This window comes from Delphinapterus leucas, chromosome 15 (assembly GCF_059928025.1).
Source record: "Delphinapterus leucas isolate spDelLeu-1000000601 "Yukka" chromosome 15, BTC_Dleu_Yukka2, whole genome shotgun sequence".
Taxonomy (NCBI): Eukaryota; Metazoa; Chordata; class Mammalia; order Artiodactyla; family Monodontidae; genus Delphinapterus; species Delphinapterus leucas.
Window position 1 is genome coordinate 40,067,437 of NC_143143.1, and position 27,371 is coordinate 40,094,807.

The window sequence follows — 27,371 nt, forward strand, 5'->3', positions numbered from 1 at the left end:
GTGCCTTTTTGAATTATGGTTTTCTCTGGGTATATGCCCAGTGGTGGGATTGCTGGGTCATATGGTAATTCTATTTTTAGTTTTTTAAGGAACCTCCATACTGTTTTCCATAGTGGTTGTATCAATTTACATTCCCACCAACAGTGCAAGAGGGTTCCCTTTTCTCCACACCCTCTCCAGCATTTGTTGTTTGTAGATTTTCTGATGATGCCCATTCTAACTAGTGTGAGGTGATGCCTCATTGTAGTTTTGATTTGCATTTCTCTAATAATTAGTGATGTTGAGCAGCTTTTCATGTGTTTCTTGGCCATCTGTATGTCTTCTTCAGAGAAATGTCTATTTCGGTCTTCTGCCCATTTTTTGATCAGGTTGTTTGTTTTTTAATATTGAGTTGTTTATATATCTTGGAGAGTAATCCTTTGTCAGTTGATTCATTTGCAAATATTTTCTCCCATTCTGAGGGTTGCCTTTTCGTCTTGTTTGTAGTGTCCTTTGCTTCACAAAAGCTTTTAAGTTTCATTAGGTCCCATTTGTTTATTTTTGTTTTTATTTCCATTACTCTAGGAGGTGGATCAAAAAAGATCTTGCTGTGATTTATATCAAAGAGTGTTTTTCCTATGTTTTCCTCTAAGAGTTTTATAGTGTCTGGTCTTACATTTAGGTCATTAATCCATTTTGAGTTTATTTTTATGTACGGTGTTAGGGAGTGTTCTAATTTCATTCTTTTACATGTAGCTGTCCAGTTTTCCCAGCACCACTTATTGAAGATACTGTCTTTTCTCCTTTGTATATCCTTGCCTCCTTTGTCATAGATTAGTTGACCATAGGTGCATGGGTTTATCTCTGGGCTTTCTGTCCTGTTCCATTGATCTATATTTTTGTTTTTGTGCGAGTACCATATTGTCTTGATTACTGTAGCTTTGTAGTATAGTCTGAAGTCTGGGAGTCTGATTCCTCCAGCTCCGTTTTTCTTTCTCAAGATTGTTTTTGCTATTTGGGGTCTTTTGTGTCTCCATACAAATTTTAAGATGATTTATTCTAGTTCTGTAAAATACGTCATTGGTAATTTGATAGGGATTGCATTGAATCCGTAGATTGCTTTGGGTAGTATAGTCATTTTCACAATATTGATTCTTCCAATCCAAGAATATGGTATATCTCTCCATCTGTTTGTGTCATCTTTGATTTCTTTCATCAGTGTCTTAAAGTTTTCTGAGTACAGGTCTTTTACCTCCTTAGGTAGATTTATTCCTAGGTATTTTATTCTTTTTGTTACAATGGTGAATGGGATTGTTTCCTTAATTTCTCTTTCAGATTTTTCATCATTAGTGTATAGGAATGCAAGAGGTTTCTGTGCATTAATTTTGTATCCTGCAACTTTACCAAATTCATTGATTAGCTGTAGTAGCTTTCTGGTGGCATCTTTAGGATTCTCTATGTATAGTATCATGTCATCTGCAAACAGTGACAGTTTTACTTCTTTTCCAATTTGTATTCCTTTTATTTCTTTTTCTTCTCTGATTGCCCTGGCTGGGACTTCCAAAACTATGTTGAATAATAATGGTGAGAGTGGACATCCTTGTCTTGTTCCTGATCTTAGAGAAAATGCTTTCAGTTTTCACCATTGAGAATGATGTTTGCTGTCGGTTTGTCATATATGGCCTTTATTATGTTGAAGTAGGTTCCCTCTGTGCCCACTCTCTGGAGAGTTTTTATCATAAATGGGTGTTGAATTTTGTCAAAAGCTTTTCCTGCATCTATTGAGATGATCATATGGTTTTTATTCTTCAGTTTGTTAGTATGGTGTATCACATTGATTGATATGCATATACTGAAGAATCCTTGCGTCCCTGGGTTAAATCCCACTTGATCATGGTGTATGATCCTTTTAATGTATTGTTGGATTCTGTTTGCTAGTATTTTGTTGAGGAGTTTTGCATCTATATTCATCAGTGATATTGGTCTGTAATTTTCTTTTTTTGTAGTATCTTTGTCTGGTTTTGGTATCAGGGTGATGGTGGCCTCATAGAATGAGTTTGGGAGTGTTCCTTCCTCTGCAAGTTTTTGGAAGAGTTTGAGAAGGATGGGTGTTATCTCTTCTCTAAATGTTTGATAGAATTCACCTGTGAAGCCATCTGGTCCTGGACTTTTGTTTGGTGGAAGATTTTTAATCACAGTTTCAATTTCATTACTTGTCATTGGTCTGTTCATATTTTCTGTTTCTTCCGGGTTCAGTCTTGGAAGGTTATGCCTTTCTAAGAATTTGTCCATTTCTTCCAGGTTGTCCATTTTATTGGCATACAGTTGCTTGTAGTAGTCTCTTAGGATGCTTTGTATTTCTGTGGTGTCTGTTGTAACTTCTCTTTTTTCACTTCTAATTTTATTGAGTTGAGTCCTCTCCCTCTTTTTCTTGATGAGTCTGGCTCGTGGTTTATCAATTTTGTTTATCTTCTCAAAGAACCAGCTTTAGGTTTATTGATCTTTACTACTGTTTTCTTTGTTTCTATTTCATTTATTTCTGCTCTGATCTATATGATTTCTTTCCTTCTACTAACTTTGGGTTTTGTTTGTTCTTCTTTCTCTAGTTCCTTTAGGTGTAAGATTAGATTGTTTATTTGAGATTTTTCTTGTTTCTTGAGGTAGGCTTGTATTACTATATACTTCCCTCTTAGAACTGCTTTTGCTGAATCCCATAGGTTTTGGATCGTCGTGTTTTTGCTGTCATTTGTCCCTAGGTATTTTTTGATTTCCTCTTTGATTTTTTCACTGATATCTTGGTTATTTAGTGACGTATCGTTTAGCCTCCATGTGTTTGTGTTTTTTACGTTTTCTTCCCTGTAATAGATTTCTAAAATCATACTGTTGTGGTCAGAAAAGATGCTTGATATGATTTCAGTTTTCTTAAATTTACCAAGGCTTGATTTGTGACCTAAGATGTGATCTATCCTGGAGAATGTTCTATGTGCACTTGAGAAGAAAGTGTAATCTGCTCTTTCTGGATGGAATGTCCTATAAATATCAATTAAATCCACCTGGTCTATTGTGTCATTTAAAGCTGTGTTTCCTTATTAATTTTCTGTCTGGATGATCTGTCCATTGGTGTAAGTGAGGTGTTAAAGTCCCCCACTATTACTGTGTTACTGTCGATTTCCTTTATTACAGCTGTTAGCAGTTGCCTTATATATTGAGGTGCTCCTATGTTGGGTGCATATATATTTATAATTGTTATATATACTCCTGGAATTGATCCCTTGATCATTATGTAGTGTCCTTCTTTGTCTCTTGTTGTCTTTATTTTAAAGTCTATTTTATCTGATATGAGTATTGCTACTCCAGCTTTCTTTTGATTTCCATTTGCATGGAATATCTTTTTCCATCCCCTCACTTTCAGTCTGTATGTGTCCCTATGTCTGAATTGGATCTCTTGTAGACAGCATATATATGGGTCTTGTTTTTGTATCCATTCAGCGAGCCTGTGTCTTTTGGTTGGAGCATTTAATCCATTCATGTTTAAGGTAATTATCGATATGTATGTTCCTATTACCATTTTCTTAGTTGTTATGAGCTTGTTTTTGTAGGTCCTTTTCTTTTCTTGTGTTTCCCACTTAGAGAAGTTCCTTTAGCATTTGTTGTAGAGCTGGTTTGGTGGTGCTGAATTCTCTTAGCTTTTGCTTGTCTGTAAAGCTTTTGATTTCTCCATAGAATCTGAATGAGATCCTTGCCAGGTAGAGTAATCTTGGTTGTAGGTTCTTCCCCTTCATCATTTTAAGTATATTGTGCCACTCCCTTCCTGATTATAGAGTTTCTGCTGAGAAATCAGCTGTTAACCTTATGGAAGTTCCCTTGTATGTTGTCATTTTTCCCTTGTTGCTTTTAAAATTTTTTCTTTGCCTTTAATTTTTGTCAATTTGATTACTATGTGTCTTGGCATGTTTCTTCTTGGGTTTATCCTTTCTGTGATTCCTTGTACTTCCTGGTCTTGGGTGGCTAGTTCCTTTCCCATGTTAGGGAAGTTTTTGACCATAATCTCTTCACGTATTTTCTTTCTCTCTCTCTTCTCCTTCTGGGACCCCTATAATGTGATTGTTGGTGTGTTTAATGTTGTCCCAGAGGTCTCTTAGGCTGTCTTCATTTCTTTTCATTCTTTTTTCTTTATTCTGTTCTACGGCAGTGAATTCCACTATTCTGTCTTCCAGGTCACTTATCCGTTTTTCTGCCTCAGTTATTCTGCTATTAATTCCTTCTAGTGTATTTTTCATTTCAGTTATTGTACTGTTCACCTCTATTTGTTTGTTCTTTAATTCTTCTAGGTCTTTTTAAAACATTTTTTGCATCTTCTTGATCTTTGCCTCCATTCTTTTTCCAAGGTCCTGGACCATCTTCACTATCATTATTCTGAATTCTTTTTCTGGAAAGTTGCCTATCTCCACTTCATTTAGTTGTTTTTCTGGGGTTTTGTCTTGTTCCTTCATCTGGTATATAGTCCTCTGCCTTTTCATTTTGTCTATCTTTCTGTGAATGTGGTTTTCCTTCCACAGGCTGCAGAATGGTAGCTCTTGCTTCTGCTGTCTGCCCTCAGGTGGATGAGGCTATCTGAGAGGCTTGTGCAAGCTTCCTGGTGGGAGGGACTGGTGGTGGGTAGAGCTGGCTGTTGCTCTGGTGGGCAGAGCTCCGTAAAACTTTAATCCACTTGTCTGCTAATGGGTGGGGCTGGGGTCCCTCCCTGTTGGTTGTTTGGCCTCCACCCAGTACTGGAGCCTACCCAGCTCTTTGTGAGGCTAATGGCTCCTTGTCCCCATGGTGAGCCACAGCCACCCCCTGCCTCTCCATAAGACCCTCCAACACTAGCAAGTAAGTCTGGTTCTGTCTCCTATGGGGGTCACTGCTCCTTCCCCTGGGTCCTGAAGCACATACTACTTTGTGTGTGCCCTCCAAGAGTGGAGTTTCTGTTTGCCCCAGTCCTGTTGAAGTTCTGCAATCAAATCCCACTAGCCTTCAAAGTCTGATTCTCTAGGAATTCCTCCTCCCGTTGCCGGACCTCCAGGTTGGGAAGCCTGACATGGGGCTCAGAACCTTCACTCCTGTGGGTGGACTTCTGTGGTATACGTGTTCTCCAGTTTGTGAGTCACCCACCCAGCAGTTATGGGATTTGATTTTATTGTGATTGCGCCTCTCCTACCACCTAATTGGGGCTTCTCCTGGGTATCTTTTTTGGTGAGTTCCAGTGTCTTCCTGTCGATGATTGTTCAGCAGTTAGTTGTCATTATGTACTCTTTTGTCTGTCTGCTTTCCTTCAACATTATGTTTATAAGATCCATCCATCTCATTGTGTGTAGCAATAATTCTATCATTCTAGTTGCTGTGTCGTATTCCATAGTATGAATAGACTACAGTTTGTTTATCTATTCTTTTGTTAATGGAAATTTGAGTTGTTTCCAGTATTGGGCTGTTGGGCTAAAGCTACTATGAACATTCACACACAGGTCTTTCTATAGACCAATTATTTTCTTCCAGGTAGTTTTTCTCTGTCCTGCTTCCCCTCATTGAAGTATCTACTCCATTATGTGCTTGGGGGTGTATTTTGATCATTCTAAAGCAGAGAAAGGGAGTTTTCTTGCCTTAATTTTAAAAGTGTGCGCCCTTACAAAGTAGCATTGTGAAACATCTGAGGTCTGGAGGAGACAGGACTTCCTCTGCACAGACCCTGGAAGATTTGCTCCGATGGGAGTGGTCAGGAGAGATGCAGGGAGAAGGAGACACATAGGGGCCAGTGGACCCCAGAGGAGGCAGACAGGATTCGATGGGGACACGGGGCCAGAAATGAGAAAAATGTGAGCAAAGGGCTATGGAACTGGTCCAGAGTCTTGGTTAAACAGAAAACTCAGTTAAATTAAGGAGTAGAGGAAGTTATTGACTGATCAAATCAAGAGGAAAGCATGGAACCATGATCAGAAAATGGGAAGAAGCTAAAGGAATTTAGGAGGCTGGACTGTTAGCCAAGGTCATGTCAAAGGAGTGGCCTGGTTGGGATGAGATATGGATCCCGAATGCATGAGCTGACACCCTAGACCTTGATTACATGAGCTGACACCCTAGACCTTGAATGCATGAGCTGACATGCTAGAGCTTGAGTGCATGAGCTGACATGCTAGACCTTGAACGCATGAGCTGACACCCTAGACCTTGAGCGCATGAGCTGACACCCTAGACCTTGAGTGCATGAGCTGACTCCACCACTGCTGCCACCTTGGAGACTGGAAGGCACGAGCTGACGCCTTTGTCATCTATGTGGCCCCTGGATGCAGGTGCTGAGGCCACGGCCATCTCCAAGCCCTGAATACTGAGGCTGGACCCCCACTGCCAGGTTGCATCTTACAGCCACCCTGAGACCTGGGTGCTGGGCCTGGGCCCCACCACTGCCACCCTGGAGGCTAGAGCTTTCTCATCTGGAATTGCCACTGGCACTGCAATAACACTGAACACCCCCACCCTGGCTGCCAGAATGGCATCTAAATAATTCCTGCCTCCTTGAGTCACTGGCTCCAGACTCAAGGACCGGTTTTTCTGAGGTCATGCCCAGACACCCGTCACTGGGGAGGGGGGGAGTACCTGGTCTTTTATCATCTCTCTAGTGGGAGACAAGTGCTGTCACAATGGGGATTTCCAGACAGAACAAGGGGTGCAGATGCTGGTCAGAGCAAAGCACCCCAACATTCAGCACAGTCTCCCCAAGGGCCTCCTTCAAGCACCGGGAGCCACTTGTTGCGACCACACACACCCTACTCCATCCAACAGGCACTGTCTGTGACCTGCAGCAGGGCTTTTGTCAGCTGTCCTTGGACGTCCAGAGAGGACCTTTCCTCAACAGCAGCCAGCTGGTCACCAAGTCCTGGCTAATTGGGACCAATGGCTGCTTGTGCTGGAGCCTTAGCTTGGTGCCCACGCACTGAGGCCACCCCCATGGACCCCTTTCCACCTGGGAATCAAGAGAAGCCAGTGGATCCCGGAGTCCTAATGGGGCACTGGTTACGGGAGGAAGGAGCTCTATCACATGAACTGTGGAGGTTTCCCCAAACAGACTAGCTGTTTATTGTAGGAACCACAGGACATGCAATGGCCTGCAATCCATGGACAGTTCTGCACTCTGCTCCGTATACCTCAGCCATCATATTATTACTTTTCACTTCAAGATAGTGCAGTCTGTATCTGCATCATTTAAGGGCAGGCAATATACATGGGACCACTCTGACCTCCCCTGCAAAACTAGAGAGGCATGTTCCCCAAATGATCCTCGGGTGTGATCATTCACTAGAAGGACTCACAGAACTCACAGAAAGCTGTTATACTCATGGTTATGGTCTATTTCAGGCAAAGGGTTAAATCAGCCAAGGGAAGAAGAAGGTCCAGGGTCCAGGAAAGTTCTGAACATGGAGCTGCCAGTTGCCCCCTCCCTATGGAGTCATGGACAGCCTCCCTTTCCTGGTACTGACATGCGACAACATGCACGGAGTGCATGGGAAGCTTGCCTGGGCCTTGGGGTCCAGGGTCTTTACTGGGCTCCACAGTCTGCTGCCCATGTGGCTGAGCTCAGTCTCAAGCCCTTTGCCTCAGGAGGCTGAATTGCTACCACATGACCCAAAGCCCCTCACAATCACATTATTAGACTTTCTGGTGTGGCCAGTCCCACCCTAAATGAAGACCCTCCTTTCAGGCATGACATTCCAAGTGTTGAGAGGTTACCTCCTAGAAGCAGAGGACGAAAGCCAGATCTCTCTTTGGGCAGGGTTAAATTCTTTACTACACAGTATCTCTAAATAAACGCAACTTAAAAAAAATAACCACTATACAATTATCACACCTCAAAAATGTGCAATAATTCCTTAATGTCATCACATAGCTAGTCATTGATCAAATTTCCACTTATTGTACATATCATAATTTTTTAACAGTTTTTCGTTTGTTTGTTTGAATTAGGATCCAAGTAAGGGCTACATGCTGGTTGACAACTATTTAAATTCTCTGTTTTGTAGGTACCCCCTCCATACTTTTTCCTTGCAATTTATTTGTTGAAGAAATTGATCTTTTATTCTGTAGAACCGACCACAGTCTGGATTTCACTAACTGTCTCCCCGTGGTGTGTGTTAACATGTTCCTCTGTCCCCTGTATTTCTTGTAAATTGGCTTCTGGGTCCAGAGGCTCACCAGATTCCTGTACTTCATACATGGTGGTGTGCTCTCCCTTGGGGGCCCTTGTTATCTGGCGCCTCTGTTTTTGTGATGCTGGCAGCCATCAATGGTCATTGTTTACATCCAAGCAAGCACACTCACCAAGATGGGCACTCTTTCACACCCAGAGATAACAAGATCTAGTCTCATCCAAAGAAAGGACCACCTCCCTCCTTACCAATATCCCCAGAGTCACTGGGCTAAGGCTCGTTTGGCCCCCTGGCTTACATTGTACACAAATCTGATGGACAGCCACAGTGGTCCTCTCTTATCCACGTGGGATCTGCAGTCCCAACCTCGGTGAGCTTCTTTCCACCTGGCAGAAAGAGAAGCGTTCTGCCTATAGCATCATACTGCTGCTTTACACCTGCAAAATCTAAGACCGAGAGAGGTTTAATGACATGTCCAAGGTCACACAGCTGATAAATAGCAAAGCCAGAATTTAAACTCAGGTCTGTGTCTTCCCAAAGTTCACACTCTTCCCCCTGTCCCCTTGCATCTTAGGTAATAAGCTATGGGCACCTGTAATTAAGAAGGAAAAAGGGATGCAAGTCCAGTCTTTGACTTAGTTTTTTTAAAAATTATAATTAAAATAAAAGGTAGGCCCAGGGCACAAGTGGCCTTTGTGAAATAAAATACAAACGAATGAACCTGGAGCTGCAGGGGGATGCTTCTCAAGATGAATGAGCAACGTGAGGGCACCCATGCAGAGCAGTGACTCATGAGTGCCTACAGGCACAGGAAGTGATTAGGAGAAAAAGGCAGGGAGATTATTCAGCTCTACTCTTGTGAAAAATATCTTGCTAAAATGTGTAGCCTGGGAAAATGGAACATGGATCAAACAGAGAAAGCTGGAAGTTCAGAATCACTGCGGGGTGGCAATCCTTTTCTGTGCCACCAAGTACAAAACAGAACAAAGCAAAAATGTGCAGGTGATCATCCGACTGATTTAATTGCATTCACAGAATGCTAATTTTTCAAAACTTTGGAAGCTCTGGGCTTTAGAAACACCTGGAAATTGTACTTAAACTTTGAAATATACTTTTCTGCAGGCTCTTGGTTACTGGTCCCCCAACGTGGGGATTAGCCATCATGCTGGGAACACTGACTCCCTGCGTACCACCAGGCTGTGTGCCAATGTTCTGAGGGTGGGCAAAGCAGGAGGTCCCTGAGGAGGTGTGAGCAGATGAAGACAGTCCAGCAGGGGGATGGCAGACCACCTGGACCAGCTGCACACTCAGAGCTCCCTGCACGGGTGAGGGGTCACTGAATATGTTGGAGGTAAGTGTGAGTTTGTGGGGCATGCTAAGAAATGTTATATTTATCAGAACAGAAACATTGAGGGAAATAAATCATTCTTTCCTTAGTAAAATAATCAGGATCTTTGGTTCAAGCTTCAGTGTCATTGATATGCTTGTGGGAGAGTAATGTTTTGAAAGTAAGAAAAACCAGTAAGATTTTTATTTCTATTCCCTGTATATTACACAGCAACAATTTTGCAAAAATAGCCAAGTGAGGGGGAGGTGGAGACCCCCCTTGGGAAGGAGGCTTTGACATCCCGGCTGATGGGAAGTAGAAATGAGAGCCCCCAGGGAATTGTGGGAAGGAGAAGGGGTGGTGATGGGGAAGATGGTGAGATGCACGTCCTGACTCCTCCGCCTTAGACTGGGGGAGACTTAGAAGCAGAGAACATTGGCCATGTTTCCCACATGGAGTGAGAGCTCCTCTGATCAGGCCAAGAGGGAGAAGAGAATTCGAGTTAGCACTTCCCTGAGCCCTTGATACCCAGGCGCCACGTAAGGATCTAGGCAGACCCCTGAGCTCCGAGGGTGGGGAATAGTGGTAAAGCCTTGGGAAACTGACAGAGGGGTTGCTGTGTTGGGGCAAAGTGACTCGTAGCCAAGAGCTGCAGGGAAAGTCACCCAGGCTGGGGACTGAATGTGAGTCCCAAACAGATTTTAGCAACAGAGAGGGCTGGGTTGGGAGGCTAAGTCAAGAGAGGAGATCCCAGGCTCTGACGGGGCCCAGAGCTGGACCACACACTCACCAGACACAATTCCAGCCTCCACTGCAAACAGTGAACTAGGGGCCTCTCCAAGGAGGCAGAGGAGCCACAGCTGGACCTGGACCTGTGCGCATGGACCTGAGCTCCCTCCCTCCATCAGCAAGAAGCCCCCTCCTCAAACACCACATAACACCTGAGAAGGAACAGAGATTTAGAAGGCTAGCCATTAATTCAAAACATGCCGAGTTAAGGGGATTCTTCAGTATTTTGGTTCAAGTTAGAAATGACCAGCTTAGACCTGGTAGGATGAGTGTTGGGATCCTGTGGACGAGCTGCTTTCTTTGAATGTGAATTTGTAGACTTGTTACATGGGAAAGCAGGGGTGAGATACAAGTGTCCTGACCTCGGCTCTCTAGGTTGAATTCTTGGATAGGTTGAGGGCAAAACTGAAAGCTGAGGTCATTTGACTCGTCCCTTTAGAAACGTGGAAGGAGCTGCTTCACAGGGCCCTCTGGACCCACACAGAGAAAATTCAGAGGCTTTGATTAGACAGCGAGCTTGAGTTTAGCTTCCAGGCTCTCCTTGTCTTCCCTGCAGCAAGGAAGTGATGCGTTAAGTTCTACACTGCATGGAGGGATGTGGAAAGGATTCGATGGTGCTGCAGCCAGCTTACCATGGGGGACATGGTGACTGGAGTAAAATAACTGATTGGTCTCCTTAGCTGAGGACCAGTCTCACGAGGGGCATCTGTCACTCCGTCCACATCCCATTGGCCAGAACTAGTCATATGACCAGACCCAGATGCAAGGGAGGCTGGGACATGCAGTCTTCTGTGTGCCCTGGAGGTAAAGGAAATGTTTAGTGAACACAGCACTGTTTTGACTGCAGGACAGACCACAGGTGCACACGCCGTGCCAGCAAGAGCTGAGACGGCCAAGGTTAAGTATGGAAGCTTGCTGAACCCTGAGATTCACAACTGGAGACGTCAGAAGGGATACTACCAGGGACACTGTCCCCTCCCCACCCCCGGCCAGCGTGGGGACTCCATGAACAACTGCACAGGGACTCCCCCCACCGCAGTGTTCCCAAGAGAAGATACGTACTTCCTCATTCCCAGGTGCCATCTCAGGGAATAGAAGGAGGAGAGGCAGAATTTGAAAGACCTGAGCATTTACCTGAAGGAGACTATTATGAACTGAAGGAGACGGCTAAAGCCCAAAGACAGAATTATTGTTCATTGTCAAGGTTGGTTCCCGGTTACCCTGAGGGGTGCGGGCAGGGAGGCTCCCTAGGGAGATTCATTCTCTTATTGTTAATAAGGAAGCCACACTTTCTTTCCCCACCTGAGTATGGAGCGTGTTCATGTGTGGCCTTGCACAATGTTTTATTTAGCTGAGCTCAAAATCCACACCAAGAAATGAGTTTTGCGTGTTCTCTTTTTTGTTTTTTAAAGATTTTTTTGATGTGGACCATTTTTAAAGTCTTTGTTGAATTTGTTACAATATTGCTTCTGTTTTATGTTTTGGCTCTTTGGCAGCGAGGCATGGGGAATCTTAGCTCTGCGACCAGGGATCGAACCTGCACCACCCTCACTGAAAGGCGAAGTCCCAACCACTGGACCACCAGGGAAGTCCCCTTGTCTGTCTTCTTGACTGGCCTAAGGTATGTGCCCACTGGGTTGCTCTCCTTTAAGACTCTTCCTGGAACTCTGATGTGGGACTTCTGGGGACAGGACCCCCCTTGACCTGAGCTTTACAAGAATCATAGCTTGAGGTCTGTCTGGAAGCAGGAGTGTGGGCAAGATGTCTTCTAGTTTAATCGGTCTGTGGTGGGTAACACAGGGTGCCTTTTTAAAAATGTGACCATCAATATTAGTTTAGCTACTGTAAGCTGAAAAGTCAGCTTGCCAGTAACAAAGAGGTAGTGTTTATGGCCAGAGTGAAGCATTAGGGACTTGTGGTGACTGTGGCAAAAAGACCCCACGTCCTGTCCAACAATATTCAGATTCATTAAAAAAAAAAAGCACAAACCACTAGGGGGTAACTAATGGATGTTCCCCCCGCCTTAGTCTCATCAGCTGCCAGACCTAAGGGGCCAGTTCACCTTCCCCTGATGGGGACGCCCTCTCACCCGCTCAGCACACGGGCACCAGCAACCACATGGCCCAGAGGGGGATGACATTTGTCTTCTCATCCCAGCGTAAGTCCTGTCTTCCCAGGTGATGTGCTCCGTCCAGTGTAGACCTCTTTCCAGTGGTTTAGAGTGTGAACAACCTGCAGGGAAACACTTGCAGGAGTGTGAGTTTGCTGCGTGCCTCTCATGACATCATTGTTACAGAACACGGCAGGCCAGCATCCAGACACACTGCTATCCAGGCTTTGGGATACCAGGGGATGGATGGACCCCCCCGAAACATGTTGGGTTCTCCTAGCCCAGTTTGGTTAGTCGTCAGTGTTCATCAAGTATGAAGTAAACACTGTTTTCCTTGCTCACATTAACTCCTCCTGACCTGTTCATAGAAAACGACACCTACCTTCAGAAGCACAGCAATGATATGGGCAGTTGAGATCCATGCTGGGAACATGTTCGTTTCTCCCAATTAAGTAACAAATCCTACAGGCACAGCTCTGTTAGAACACAACTTCACATTCCCCCAAAGAATACTTAACCTCTCACTCCCAACATCAGCATTAGGTTAACAATGAACCCCCCCCCCCCCCCCCCCCCCGAGAACACTGCATGGGCAATTGATTTATTCAAGCCCAGTTTAAAGGGCCATGGTGTTGAGTTCCCCCTGAGAGTAAAAATCACATTCTAATACTTCTAGGTCAGAGAGTGACAGAGACTTTTAAATCAGTTTTTTTTAGGATTATGGGGAGAATAAAAGTGTTTTTTTCAAGACTGGCTACAGTTTGAGCCACTTAGCTTAGGATAAAGTCAGAATTTCTTGTAAGGGAGAGCCATTCTGTAATTTAGTTAAATAATTATAATGAGTGTATATATGGGGTTAAATAAGGTCCCCCAAATTCATGTCTACCTGGAACCTCAGAATGTGACCTTAATTGGAAATAGGGTTTTGCAGGTGTAACCAGCTAAAATGAGGTCCTACTGGATTAGGGTGCATCCTAATCCAATGACTGGAGTCTTTATAAGAAAAGAAAACACAGACACACAGGGAAAATGCCATGTGACAATGGGGCAGGGATGTGTCTACAAACTAAAGAATGCCAAGAATTGCTGGTAACCCAGAAGCTGGAACGGGCAAGGAGGGGTCCTCCCCTAGAGCTGGGAGGGAGTATAGCCCTGCCCACACCTGAGTTCAGACTTCTACCCTCCAGAGCTGTGAGAGAATATATTTTTGTTGTTTTAAGCCACCCAGTTCATGATAATTATTTTCAGCAACCCTAGGAAACTAATACTGTGTATTTGATTTTGAAAGGTGATGTCCCTTTGAGAATAGTTGAAAGTTTAAAAGAAGTTTGAAAGGTATTTTTTTAAGTTTTTTTTTTAAGTTTAAAGTAAAAAAAAATTAGAGCTCTGTATAATAAAGAATAGAAATTTTGAAGCTTTCGTTGGTAGGTGCTTCGATGAGGAAGGTGGGACAGAATTCAGGCATAGAATGTGGCAGGAAAGGTGACCACAGGAAGATCAATACCAGGAGAAAATCTTAGGGTTCACTTTGTCCTGGAACACCCCATGACATTAGGACACCATTACAAGCGTTTTGAAAATTATGGTATCTTTTACCAATGATCAGAAACAAGTATATGCTATAGAAAAGTCACCAGCAAACCAGAGCTGGTAACTCTCAGTATTTGGGGAACATGCACTATAACCATGTCTGGGGGGAAGACGTCTGGCCAGACGACTTCCTGTTTGGCTGAGTATGTTCTCTGTGGGAGAGAAGCAGCCATACAGGTGCCCTGGAAATACAAGGCATGACTTTCTCATCTCTCTTTCTGTGCACTTCTAAGATGTTGCTCCAGAATCTGTGCCCCAACTCCAAACAGACCCCCTTGGACCCTGTGGTAGGCAGAGCAATGGCTCCCCAAAGACGTCCTAGTGCCTGGAAACTGTGGGTATCGCCTTCAAAGGCAGAAGGAATTTTGTAGATGTGATTAGGGTTGAGGACTTTGGCATGGGGGGGTAGTTTCCTGGATCACCCAGGTGGGTCCAATCTAGTCACATGAGCACTTCAAAGCAGGGCACCTTTCCAGCTGTGGTCAGAGAGATGTGACATTGCTGGCTTTGAGGCTGGGGGAGGAGAGCCATGAGCCAGAGAATGGAAGAGCCTCCAGAATCCAGAAAAAGAAAAAAAAAGCGTTCTCCTTATATTAGTCTGCTCAGGCTGCCCTAACAAAATAGCCTAGTGGCTTAAACAACAGAAATTTATTTCTCACAGTTGTGGAAGCTGGAAGTCAAGACCAAGTCCTCTTCCTGGCTTGTAGGGGGTGCCTTTTCTTGGTATGTGCACACAGTGTGAGAGATCTCTCTCTCTTCCTCTTCTTACAAGGCCACTAATCCTATTGGATTAGGACCCCACCCTTATGACTTTATTTAACCTTAATTACCTCCTAGAAGCTCTAGCTCCAAGTATAGTCACATCGGAGGTTAGGGCTTCAACATATAAATTTGGGGTGAACATAATTCAGCTCTCCCCTTACTCTCCCCTTAGAGTCTCCAGAGAGGAATGCAGTGCTACTGATGCCTAGATTTTAGCCCAGTGAGATCCATGTTAGGTTTCTGACCCACAGAACTGTAATATAGTAAAACTGTGTTGTTTAGCCACTAAGTTTGTGGTCATTCGTTATAGCAACAGAAAACCAGTACAGACCCCCTAACCGTCTCTTTGGCATCCTTCCATCTTTCATGGACTAGGTTTGCGATGCAGACTAAATGGCCATGTGCCCAGCAGTATGCTACACACAGCATCTCTTGTCCTTCAGCACCTACGGGGCCCTATGAGTGTACCTACAGACAAGTACTGTGGGCCCCTAGAGGGTAGGGATTGTGTTGGTCATGCCTCTGCTGGCCTAGTCCAGTGCCTAAAACATAGTAGATGTTCAATAGGGATTTGTCAAATTAAAAAAAAAAAAAAGGAAGGACATTGATGTTTAGAAAGGTTACATAACTTTCTCAGGATCATGGGATCTGATCTGTCCATCCAAATGAAAGTCATACATTTCCTATCACAAGGTGTAAACCCCCAAATTATAGTCCTTGAATACAAAAGCCAGAGAACATATATTTATTCAATTCCCCTGTCACAGGTTCTTTTGATGCATTGTTTTCATTTGGGTCTTAGGAGGCAGACATTAATTGTATTCATTGGATGGGTGAGAAAATCAAAACTCAGAGAGGTTAAGAAATGTTCTCCAAGTTTTAAGAGTCATAGTTGTGGCAGAAACGATTTCAAAACCCAAGTCTGTTAGGTTTTTGCCAAGTCAATGTTTTTCCCACTGCCTCACACTGTGCATGTAGTATTTATTTTCATTTGCACATGTTCATGAGTTGCCCTATGAAAGCAGAATCTTTGAACGTTCTCTTTGAATGTTCTAACTGTTCACTGTGACCGTGATCTTTCGAAGGCAGGAAGCATGCCTACTCCTTTCCTTTTATTCCGAGTGGCAGCTCATTTCAAGTGGCACATCACATACACACCCGGCAGCAGACTTCCTGAGTTTAACACAGATCTCAGAGGTATGCTTATACTAATTAGAGCTGCTTCAAAACTTTAGAACAGCTGGAAGTATTTTGTTCTAAAGAGCCACTCAGTCAAGACATTTTTGGGATGCTTGTCATACAAGACACACCATATGGAGGATAGAACCAAATCCACCTGGAGGCAGTATGCCCTAGTTGTTGATGCCTGGGTTCTAAAGTCGGACACGTCTGGCTTTGGATCCCTGGACCACATCACTCACTAGCTGTGGGACTTTGGCAAGTTATCCCAGCCCTCTGAACCTCGGTTCCCCATCTCTACCACTAGTTCTTTTTTTTTTTTTTTTTTAACATCTTTATTGGGGTATAATTGCTTTACAATGGTGTGTTAGTTTCTGCTTTATAACAAAGTGAATCAGTTATACATACACATATGTTCCCATATCGCTTCCCTCTTGCATCTCCCTCCCTCCCACCCTCCCTATCCCACCCCTCCAGGTGGTCACAAAGCACCGAGCTGATCTCCCTGTGCTATGTGGCTGCTTCCCACTAGCTATCTACCTTACGTTTGGTAGTGTATATATGTCCATGCCTCTCTCTCGCTTTGTCACAGCTAACACTAGTTCTTATTTCCCAGGTTTTGTTTGGTTTCACTTTATTTTGATTTGTTTTTGGTTTTTGGGGGTGAAAGGATTAAGAGAAATAAATGAGATGGTATTAGCATGGATCCTGGGACATAGAAAACACTTATTAAATGTTAGCTATTAGTAGTAGTAGTACAAAATGTAATATATGTAAAGTACTTATTAATATGATGTCTGGCATATACTGAGCACTGAAAACTATTATATGGTATTATTAATAAGGTGTGGTCACTGCCATGATGAAACATCAATCCAGATAAGATATAAGACTGACACGCAGAGATTTTAAAAGCCTCAGAGTGAGACTTCCACTTTCTGGTCTAGCACGTAAGGAGCTTGGCAGCCATCCCTCCTGTCTTCACAGCAAGGAAAAAGCTGAACTAGCTGAAAATCAACAACTCTTCTTAGATCCAGGTCACAGGGCAAACCACTCTCCCCCAAAACTGAAGGGACTGCCAGACACAGAGAATCACAACTTACTGGGCAGAATCCCAGGAGCAGAAAACTCCACAGGAACCAGTACTGAAGTAGGAAAACCGGAACTGTAATTGACAAATTTCTGTGGGGCTCAGTGTGCGCAGGTCTGAGAGTTAAAAACTCTGGGTCTTTGGCAGGAGTCCTCAGACTTGAGTGAATTTTGCTTCCAGGAGCCCTACGAGATTCTCACTATGAAGATCAGAGAAAAATACCCTCATGCTTTTGGTGTGGGTGAAGAACAAAATACACATTCTTCTCAAGCTCACACGGAACATTCACCAAAGTAGACCACATTCTGGGACATAAACACACCTCAACAAATCTAAAAGAATAAAAATCATACAAAGTATGCTTTCAGACCATAATGAAATTAAACTGGAATTCAATAACAGACATAGCTGGAACAGAGTACTTGGAAAACCCCAAAAACTTGGAGGTTAAACACCATACTTCTAAATAACTCATTAGTCAAAGAAGAAATCTCAAGAGAAATTTTAAAATATTTTGAAATAAATGAAAAAGAGATTGTAACTTATCAAAACTTATGGGGTGTAGTGAAAGCAGTGCTTACAGGGAAATTTAAAGCATTGAATGCTTGTATTAGAAAAGAAGAATCCAAAATCTCTAATTTAATCTTTTACCTTAGGAAACTAGAAAAGAAGACCAAATTAAATCCAAAATAAACAAAAGAAAAGAAATAATAAAAATTAGAAGAGAAATCTATGAAGTTGAAAATAGGAATTCAACAGAGGAAGTCAACAAAACCCAACATTGGTTCTTTGCAAAGATCCATAAAATTGATAAACCTTTAGCTGGGTTTACTAAGAAAAAAAATAAAAATTACTAATATCAGAAATGAAAGAGGAGCTATCACTAATCCTATGGAAATTAAAAAGATAATAAAGGAATATTATGAATAACTCTATACTGGCACATTGGATAACCTAGATGAAATAGACCAATTTCTTGAGTTCATTTCATGAGTCTAAAAATAAGTCAACCACATCTATCATATCTATCAGTCTACCACAACTCACACAAAGAACAAGAGATAATCTGAAAAGGCCTGCTAAAGAAATTGAATCAATAGTTAATAATGTTCCAAAACAGAAAACACAAGGCCCATATGGCCTTGCTGGTGAATTCTACGAAATAATTAAGGAAAAAATTGCACCAATTTCCTACAATTTCTTAAAGGAAGTGAAAGCAGAGTGCATACTTTCTAACTGACTCTATGAGGCTAGCATTACCCTAATACCAAAATCACACAGGACGTTACAAGAATGAAAAACTATAGACCAATGTCTCTTGTGAACATAGATGCAAAAATCCTCAATAAAATATTAGCAAATTGAATCCAATACATAAAAAAGAATTACAATTCTTTTGTACAATTCTTTTGTACAATTCTTTCACCATGACCAGTGAGATTTATTCCCAATATGCAAGGCTGGTTCAGCATCTGAAAATTGATTAAATCAATTCACCACATTGACAAGCTAAAGAAAAAAATCTGATCGTGTTAAATGTAGAAAAAGCATTTGACATGGGTATATCCAGTACCCATGATAAAAATGCCTAGAAAACTAGGAATAGAGGAAAAATTCCTCAATTTGAAAAAGAATATCTATTTAAAAAAACAGCTAGGGAATTTCCTGGTGGTCCAGTGGTTAGGACTCTGAGCTTTCACTACTGAGCGCCTAGGTTCTATCTGTGGTTGGGGAGCTAAGATCCCAGAAGCCCCACAGTGTGCCCCCCACCAAAAAAAACCAACAAAAATCAACCAACTAACCAACCAACCAACCAACCAAAACAGCTAAAATCATACTTAATAGTGAAAAACTGGATATTTTCCTGCTAAGATCAGGAGCAAGTCAAGGGTATCTACTCTTGGTTTTTTGTTTTGTTTTGTTTTGTTTCTGCGGTACGCGGGCCTCTCACTGCTGTGGCCTCTCCCGTTGCAGAGCACAGGCTCCGGACACGCAGGCCCAGCGGCCTTGGCTCACGGGCCCAGCCACTCCGCAGCATGCAGGATCCTCCCGGACCGGGGCACGAACCCATGTCCCCTGTATCGGCAGGCGGACTCTCAACCACTGCGCCACCAGGGAAGCCCAACTATTTCATATCCTTTTGATTTGATGCTACTAATCTATATTGGTGTTAATTATAAGAAATAGAGTCTACATGGTTAATGAGTACCTTGAATATTTTTATAGGATCAATCGTAACCCCCCCACCCCAATTCATGTGTTGAAGTCCTAAGTCTCAGTACCTTAGGATGTGACCTTATTTGGAAGTAGGGTAGTTGCAGATGTAATTAGTTAAAGTAATATGAGGTCATTAGGTGTGCCCTAATCCAATATGACTAGTGTCCTTATAAGAAAGGGAAATCTGGACACAGAGACACACACGCAGAATGCCACTTAAAGATGGAGACTGAGATTGGGGTTATCCATCCACAAGGCCAGGAACACCAAAGATTGCCAGCAAACTACCCGAAGCCAGGAAAGAGGCACAGGACAGAGTTTTCCTCACAGTCATAAGAAGGAAGCAACCCTACCAATACCTCGATTTCGAACTTCTAGCCTCCAGAACTGTGACACAATGTACCTCCATTGTTTAAGCCCCCCAGCATGTGGTGCTTAGGTGCTGCAGCCCCAGCAAACTAATCCTGTGAGTCCATCAACATTGGCTCTTCCACAGGGATGGCTAAGGGTGGTCCCCAGGATAGACTAGCACATGAATGCAGCTGGCCCTCAGTAGCCACAGAGGTGGAACCTGCAGAAACAGAGGGCTGACGGTACGATGCCATTTTATGGAAGGGACTTGAGCATCTGTGGATTTTGGTATCCATGGGGCTGGGTGGGTCCTGGAACCAATCCCCTGCAGATACAGAGGGATGGATGCACTGACCCCCTGCCCCCAGTCACAAGTGCTCACAACGATGACTTTTCATGACCTGTTCACCTTGAGCTTACCTTAAAAACACCCATGATGGTACTTAATAGTGCATTACTGCTGCTCACCACTAGGAAGGAATGGCTCAGGTGTTCCAAGAAAAGCGTCACTCACCTGTAAGCTTTGTGTTGTTTTAGAGATGCCAATGGGGGGCCGCCATCCAGTCATGCTTGATGTGGAGCCTGTCCAAGAAATTGGCTGAGAGGTCACCAGATTCCTTGTGGGGGGGTTATTGCCAACTCTGTTTGATTTTGATGTAATAATCAAAGTAGTCCTTTTCTATCTTCTTACATAAATACATGGCAAAAGAATTCTTTGCACTAGAGAGGGACTTCCAGCAGCCATCAGAGAGTAAAAGGCTTGTGTTTCCTATCACAGCAGAATACAGCCCTCAACATCCCCCTGGGGTGGAAGAAGTATCCTGCTCTCACACCTTGTGATAAGGGCTGACCCAGCCATGTTCCTGGTGGTATATGCTGTGGTCTGGGGTGTGCCTACCCACAGTGCTGCTTCCTCAGTCCCTTCTATGCAATGGGCATTTTGGGTTACTTTTCAGGGGGTGGGCCTTTATCCAATATGACTAGAGTCCTTGTAAGAAGAGGAAATTAGGAAAAGGACATGCACAGAGGGAAGACCACGTAAAGACACAGGGAGGAGAAATGACCATCTGTAGGCCAAGGTAAAAAGATTAACTTCTGTTGTTTAAGTCACCCAGTCTGCGGTACTTTGTTCCAGTAGCCCTAGCAAACAAATACAGTGCAAATCAATCAGCAGCTCCGAGGCCTGGGTTTTGACTGGTCCTTGTCATTTGAGGCATTGGAATTCCTGTGAAAACAGTGGCTGGTTTACTTGTGAGAGCAATAGATTGAGTATTTAACCTCAATCTTCACCTATATTTACACCTTCATCATGGCTTCATCCTGAGCAGTGTGTACTTTCCTGCCCCTTGATTTTGGCCTTGGGACTTGCTTTGACCGGCAACATGTGGGCAGAATGGACATAGTGCCAGTTTCACACATAGACCATAAGAAGCTTTCTGTTTCCATTTCTCCTCTTGCACCCCTGCCATTTCTATGACAATAACATGACTCAGCCTCAGAGCCTACGAGAGTGAGGGAGGTGGAGCAGAGTCTTCCTGGCTTAAAGTAGAGCCATCTGGTCAACCCAGCCTACATCAGCACACCCCCACCAACCTGCAGACGCAGGAGTGAGCCCAGATGACATTAGCAGGTCTTCTTCCAGATGACTGCCAGCCACATGAGTAACGCTCATTGTTAAATGGCACCAAGACGGTGTGGTTATCACACAGCATTTCATGGCAATAGCTAACGTATACGATGAACACGTGACCTGGGATTGTTCGATCCAGATAGAAACCAAAGATATTTTTTTCAGCACTGGGAAGAGTTGGTCTTTCTCAGAGGGAGCACATAGCGTGGAAATTTTAGACAGCTTGCAGATGGTTACTGAGGAGCTAGAACAGAGAAATGAAAGGAAGCTGTGCTCTTATCAGCGTTGTTGAGCCACGAGATCAAATCAAACGTAAGTCTTGAACTACCTCTAAAACACCCAGTTACACGAGCAAAGAAATTCCCTTGTTGTTTAAGCCCAGGTGGTTTAGATTTTCCATTACTTCAAAAATATAGACTCAGAACTTCTGGTTTCAGCTCCAACATGTAAAGAGCTTGGAAGTCATCACTCCTGTTCTTACAACAGAAACATTCTGAGTAGACTGGAAATAAACAGATTTTCTCAGACCCATCAAGGATTTGAAATCAGAGGGTAAACTACCACCCCCGAATTTGGAGAGATGGTGAGTGCACACAGAGACTCTGCTTACCTGGAGCAGAAGGTGCTGGAGACATAAATGGGTAGAAACACTTACATGATGATTTTGATGAATTGCTGGAGGTGAGCATGGACTAGCTTGAGAGTGAGAAACTTCTGGAGTCTGAAGTCTTGGTGGGGGCCCACGCTTTTGAGGACCTACTTTCAGGAACCCTACCAGGTTCTTATCATGAAGCCAAGAAAGATCCCTTCACGGCTATGACAGGAGGAGGGGAAAGCATTGTGAAATATGCCCAGAGAGTTCTCCAAAGCAAATGCTTACTCTTGAGGGGGAAAGATTTTACCAGAACCTAAGGGAAGGGGAAAAAAGCTAAGGAACCCTTGTGAAGGTCACAGCCCAGGGACATAGGCCTCTGAAAAGACTGAGATTTAAACAAATGATTACAGAACGCTTCCTCTCCCCAGCACCTTAGCACCACATCAATAGGGCTCCAGTATAACATTGGATTACAGCTGATAGAGCTGCAAGGCACAGACTCTATTCAAGGAGCCCAAAGGCAACAGGAAAGATAAAAACAAAGATGCCAGACAAATATGAAGCCTCTGACATCTACAGTTACAGCAAACATTAAACACAGCCCAACTCTTAGACAGATTAACACAGAACCTTACACTAAAGGCTTTTACCTCAGTTCTTATTACCCAATACATCATGTTCAACATTTAATAAAATATTACAAGGTATGCTAAAAGGCAAGAAAAAACGCAGCCTGTAGAGAGAAAGGAAGCATTAGAACCAGATGCTTTTTAATTCCCTGGAATTAAAAATAACTATGATTAATATGTTACAGGCTGTAATGGAAAAACTAGACAACACTCAAGAACAGATGGATAATGTAAGCAGAGAGATGGAAACTATAACAAATAATCAAAAGGAAATCCTACAAATCAAAAGCACTGTAATAGAAATGAAGAAAGCATTTAATGGGCTCATCGGTATATTCAGCACAGCCAAGGAAAGAATCAGAGAGGTTAAAAATGTGCCAGTAGAAAGTTCCCAAACTAACATGAGAAAAAAGAACAATAACAACAACAAAAAAGGCAGAACAAAATATTCTAGAACTGTGGGGAAGTTCCAAAAGTTATAGCATATGCACACTTGGAGTACCAAAAGGAGAAGAAAGACAAAGAATAAGATGAAGATGAAATATTTGAAGTAATAATGACAGACAAGTTTCCAAAATTAATGAAAGACACAAAACCACAGACCTAGGATGCTCAGAGAACACCAAGATAAATACCAAAAAAAAACTACACTTAGATAGACCATATTTAAATTACAGAAAACCAATGATAAAGTCTTGAAAGAAGACAGGGTGGGGGGTGGAGGGGTCTTATCTATAGAGAAACAAGGATAGGAATTACAGGGGACTTCTCATCAGAAACCATGCAAGCAAGCAGACAATGGTGTGAAATATTTAAAGTGTTGAAAGAAAAAAAAATAGAATTCTATATCAAGCAAAATTATCCTTCAAAAGTGAAGGAGAAATAAAGATTTTCTCAGTAAAGCAAAAACTGAGGGAATTCATTGCCAGTGAACCTGTCCAGACAGAAATGTTTAGAAAGTTCTTCATGAAGAAGAAAATTATATAAGTCAGAAACTTGGATATACATTAAAAAAGGAAAAGCATCCGAGGAGGAATTTTTAAGAAGGTAAAATAAAAACTTTCATTTTTCTTGCTCTTTTTTTCCACCTTCATCCATTCTGCAGACCCCCAACCCCCAGACTGGCGATCACCAGTCTGTTTCCTGTGTCTGTAAGTTGGATTTGTTTTAGAGTCCACATATAAGTGAAATAAAACAGTATTTGTCTTTCTTTATCTGACTTATTTCACTTCACATAATGTCCTCAAGGTCCATCTATGTTTTCTCAAATGGCAGAATTTCTTTCTCTTTTTATGGCTGCCTTTTCCTTCTGTTTTATCCGCTCGTCACTTAGTTTATTTCCATGTCTTGACTATTGTAAATAATACTGCGTGAACATGGGAGTCCAAATATCTTTTCAAGAGACTGATTTTGTTTCCTTCAGATAAATAACCAGGAGTGCCAATACTAGATTATATGGTAGTTCTATTTTTATTTTTTTGAGGAACTGTCAGACTATTTTCCATAGTGGCTGCATCAATTTACATTCTCACCAACACTGCACAAGGGTACCCTTTCCTCCACACCCTTGCCAACACTTGTTGTTTCTTGTGGTTCCCCACCCCTCCACCTGCAACCCGTGGCTTGTAGGATCTTAGTTCCCAGACCAGGGATTGAACCTGGGCCCCAGCAGTGGAAGTTCCAAGTCCTAACCACTGGACCGCCAGGGAATTCCCACGTTTCTTGTGTTTTTGATGATAGCCATTGCATTGTGATTTTGATTTGCATTTCCATGATGATTAGCAATGTTGAGCACGTTTTCAAATACTTGTTGGCCTTCTGTATGACTTCTTTGGGAAAATGTTTATTCAGTACCTCTGCCCATTTTTAAATCAGATTATTAGGGGGTTTTTTCCTATTGAGTTGTGAGTTCTTTATATTTTGGATATTAATGCCTTATCAGATATATGATTTGCAAACATTTTCTCCCACTCTGTAAGTTGCTTTTTCATTTTGTTGACGTTTTCTTTTGCCATGCAGAGGCTTTTTAGTTTTATGTAGTACCTATTTGTCTTATTCTTAATTGATATTAAAGTATAACTGTTTAAATAATAGTAACAAAGTATTGGGTGATTATAGTATAGGGATACATGAAATGAAGGACAGCAATGTTATAAGGATGAGAGGGAGGAATTGGGGGTATTCTGTTATAAAGTAGCAGCACTACATGTGAAGTGATGGTAGAGTTATTTGAAGAGTTATTTGAAAGTGAACTTAGATTAATTGCAAATGTTTATTGCAAACTCTAGGGCAACCACTAAAATTTTTTAAATAACATAATCTGTATGCTAAGAGAGGAGAGAAAATGGAATAGTATAAAATGCTTAATTAAAACCAGAGAAGGCAGGAAAGAGGGGAAGAAAGAAAAGAAACAAAAACAAATGTGATGAATAGAAAACAGTTATAAGCATGGTAGATATTAATCTAACTATATCAGTAGTCAGTAAATGTGAATGTTCTAAATACCAAATCTAAAAGACAAAGATTGTCAGAGTGGATGAATAAACAAGATTCAAAAATACCTTGTCCACCAGAAATTCTCTTTAAATACAAAGGCTCATAAAAGTCAAAAGTAAAGATAGAGAAAGATATATCATGTTAACATGAATCAAAAGAAAACTGGAGTTAACTACATTAATTTCAGATAAAACTGACTTCAGTTCAAGAAAAAAATGTCAGCTATAAATAAGGGCATTACAAAACAATAAAGGGGTAAATTTCCCAAGAAAGCATAGTAATCCTGAGTGTGTATGCATCTAACATCAAAATATGTGAGGCAAAAATTAATAGAATTTCAAGGAGAATAGAAAAATCCACTATTACAGTTGATGACTTCAGCACCCCTCTTTCTGTAATTGATAGACAAAGCAAGTAGAAAAGCAGTAAGGACGTAGTTGATCTGAACACCACCATCAGTCACCTTGACATTTATAGAACACTCTTTCCAATAACAGCAGAATACACAGCCTTCTCAAGCCTACGTGGCCCTTACACTGACTGACCATGTCCTATGTCATAAATCACACCTTAACACGTTTAAAAGAATATAAATCATACAAAGTATGTTCAGACCACAATGGAATTAAACTGGAAGTCAATAACAGAAAGATAGCCCCCAAATCCTATAACAGTTGGAAATTAAAAAAACAAAACAAAACACTTCTGAATAACACACAGGTGAAAGAAGAAATCTCAAGAGAAATTTACAACTATTTTGAACTAAATGAAAAAGAAGATACAACTTGTCAAAAATACACTGTCACAGCCATCATGCTAGACTCCCAGAGAGTAGCCTGTGCTCTTCCAAGAGTAAGGGTACTCCTTCAGTAAAGCTGTCATCTAATCCCCATGTAAGGATCTGACTCAGTCACAGAAATGATACGTTCCCTTCTGAGGTGGCTAGGGCACACAGTCGGTCCTTGGTAGATCTGAGGGTCAGGCACACTGTGGTTGAAAACTTCAGAGAATAAGCTTTTGGAGAGCTTGCTCCATACAGAATGTTCAAATGCTGTACCGTTTTTTTTGTTTGTTTGTTTGTTTTTTTTAATAGACACCCTAACAAAGCTATAAAACTTTTCAGATCGTAAATTTAAAATATTCTAAAAGTGACTTTGCATCCCCCAAAGATCTGAGCCTCTAGTCTGCTAGTGCTTATTAGGCATTTTGAGTTCATTTGGGTTTCACAGGAAATGTGGGCACAAAGTGTAAGGATACATCAAAGTTTAGCTTTGACCTCAATACTAGGCTCTGCTTTGCTTTTTGGCTTTTCCAGGTTGTAATCTTCGGAGGTCTAAATAGTCTAATTCATCTATTTCACCACTCTATTTTGTAACCCTATCTTGTGTTTGATCGATGATCATGTGATTGTATAGAGACCACATATCTAATCAGAAATGATGCCACTTTTCCAATGCTGATTGGAATAAGACACGTCTTTTAGATTTATCTTTCATATTTGAATATTTATTTCCAGATATAGACAAGCATTTCAGATGTAGCTGTAGCTTAGAGCGAAAAGTCTCCAAATTTTGAAATTCTGTTGAAGAATAAATACTTTACTTATAAGAAGGTATTAATAAGAGAAATAAAATACTGCCTGCCTTATCAGTAAACTAAAGATGTCATCGTTAGCCATGGCAGCCACCCTCTCACCACACCCCAGGGTGAGCCCTGAGGGAACTCAGGAAGGAAACAAAGAATACCTGCGATCTAGAAGCCATCAGACTGCAGCCACACTCCAAGGGTGCAGCTTGAGGAAACTCAGGATGTAAAAACATAGATAGCTGAGATGCATATCAAAAGAAAGATTTCAGTGAACCCAGACTCTTGCATCTTCGCATATATAGAAAAGCGCTAAATTCCTTAACTTGAGATGTCTTGTTTTCTTTAATTAACAATCTTTTGATGTTCAGACTACCTGCCCTTTGTTGCAAAACTCCCATGTATCCTGGCTCCCCCATTCCCCTCCTCAAAGCAGTTTTCTCAGGGTTACTTGAGAAGTTGCCTCCTGGGCTTGAAGTCCTAAGAATGTCCACCGAATAAAACATATGTCCGCCGAATAAAACATAACTCTCAGATTTTAGGTTGTAAATTTTTTTAGTCCACAAATGTATATTTATTGTTATAAGAGTAAAGTGTTGTAGTGATTAACGATCACTGAGAGTCATTAAACTTATGTATAAAAGTAATTAGTATTTTCAGACATTTTAACAAGAAAAGAGATTGGTAATTATTTGAATTTTTAAAAGAGAGGGTTTTAGCTAAATAACTGTAATATGGCCAGCCTTTTTATCCTTTCTGAGCAAATGTTTATAACAATTTGAATAATAATTGTATTAGTATGTTTGAGCTGCCATAACAGGATACTAAAGACTGGGTGGCTTAAACAGGAATTTATTTTCTCATAG

At 42.0% G+C, this 27,371-nt stretch overlaps 1 long non-coding RNA gene across 3 annotated transcripts in view; it reads left to right on the forward strand.

The window, feature by feature from the left end:
- Positions 1-3,463: 3,463 nt before the first annotated feature.
- Positions 3,464-27,371, forward strand: part of LOC115803752 (uncharacterized) — a 40,657-nt gene continuing 16,749 nt past the window's right edge. The window contains exons 1-3 of one of the 3 annotated variants that reach the window (XR_016387862.1): positions 3,464-9,507; positions 11,769-11,893; positions 12,300-12,937. This is a non-coding gene — a long non-coding RNA (uncharacterized LOC115803752). The other 2 variants (XR_016387860.1, XR_016387861.1) reach the window with 2 other exon arrangements.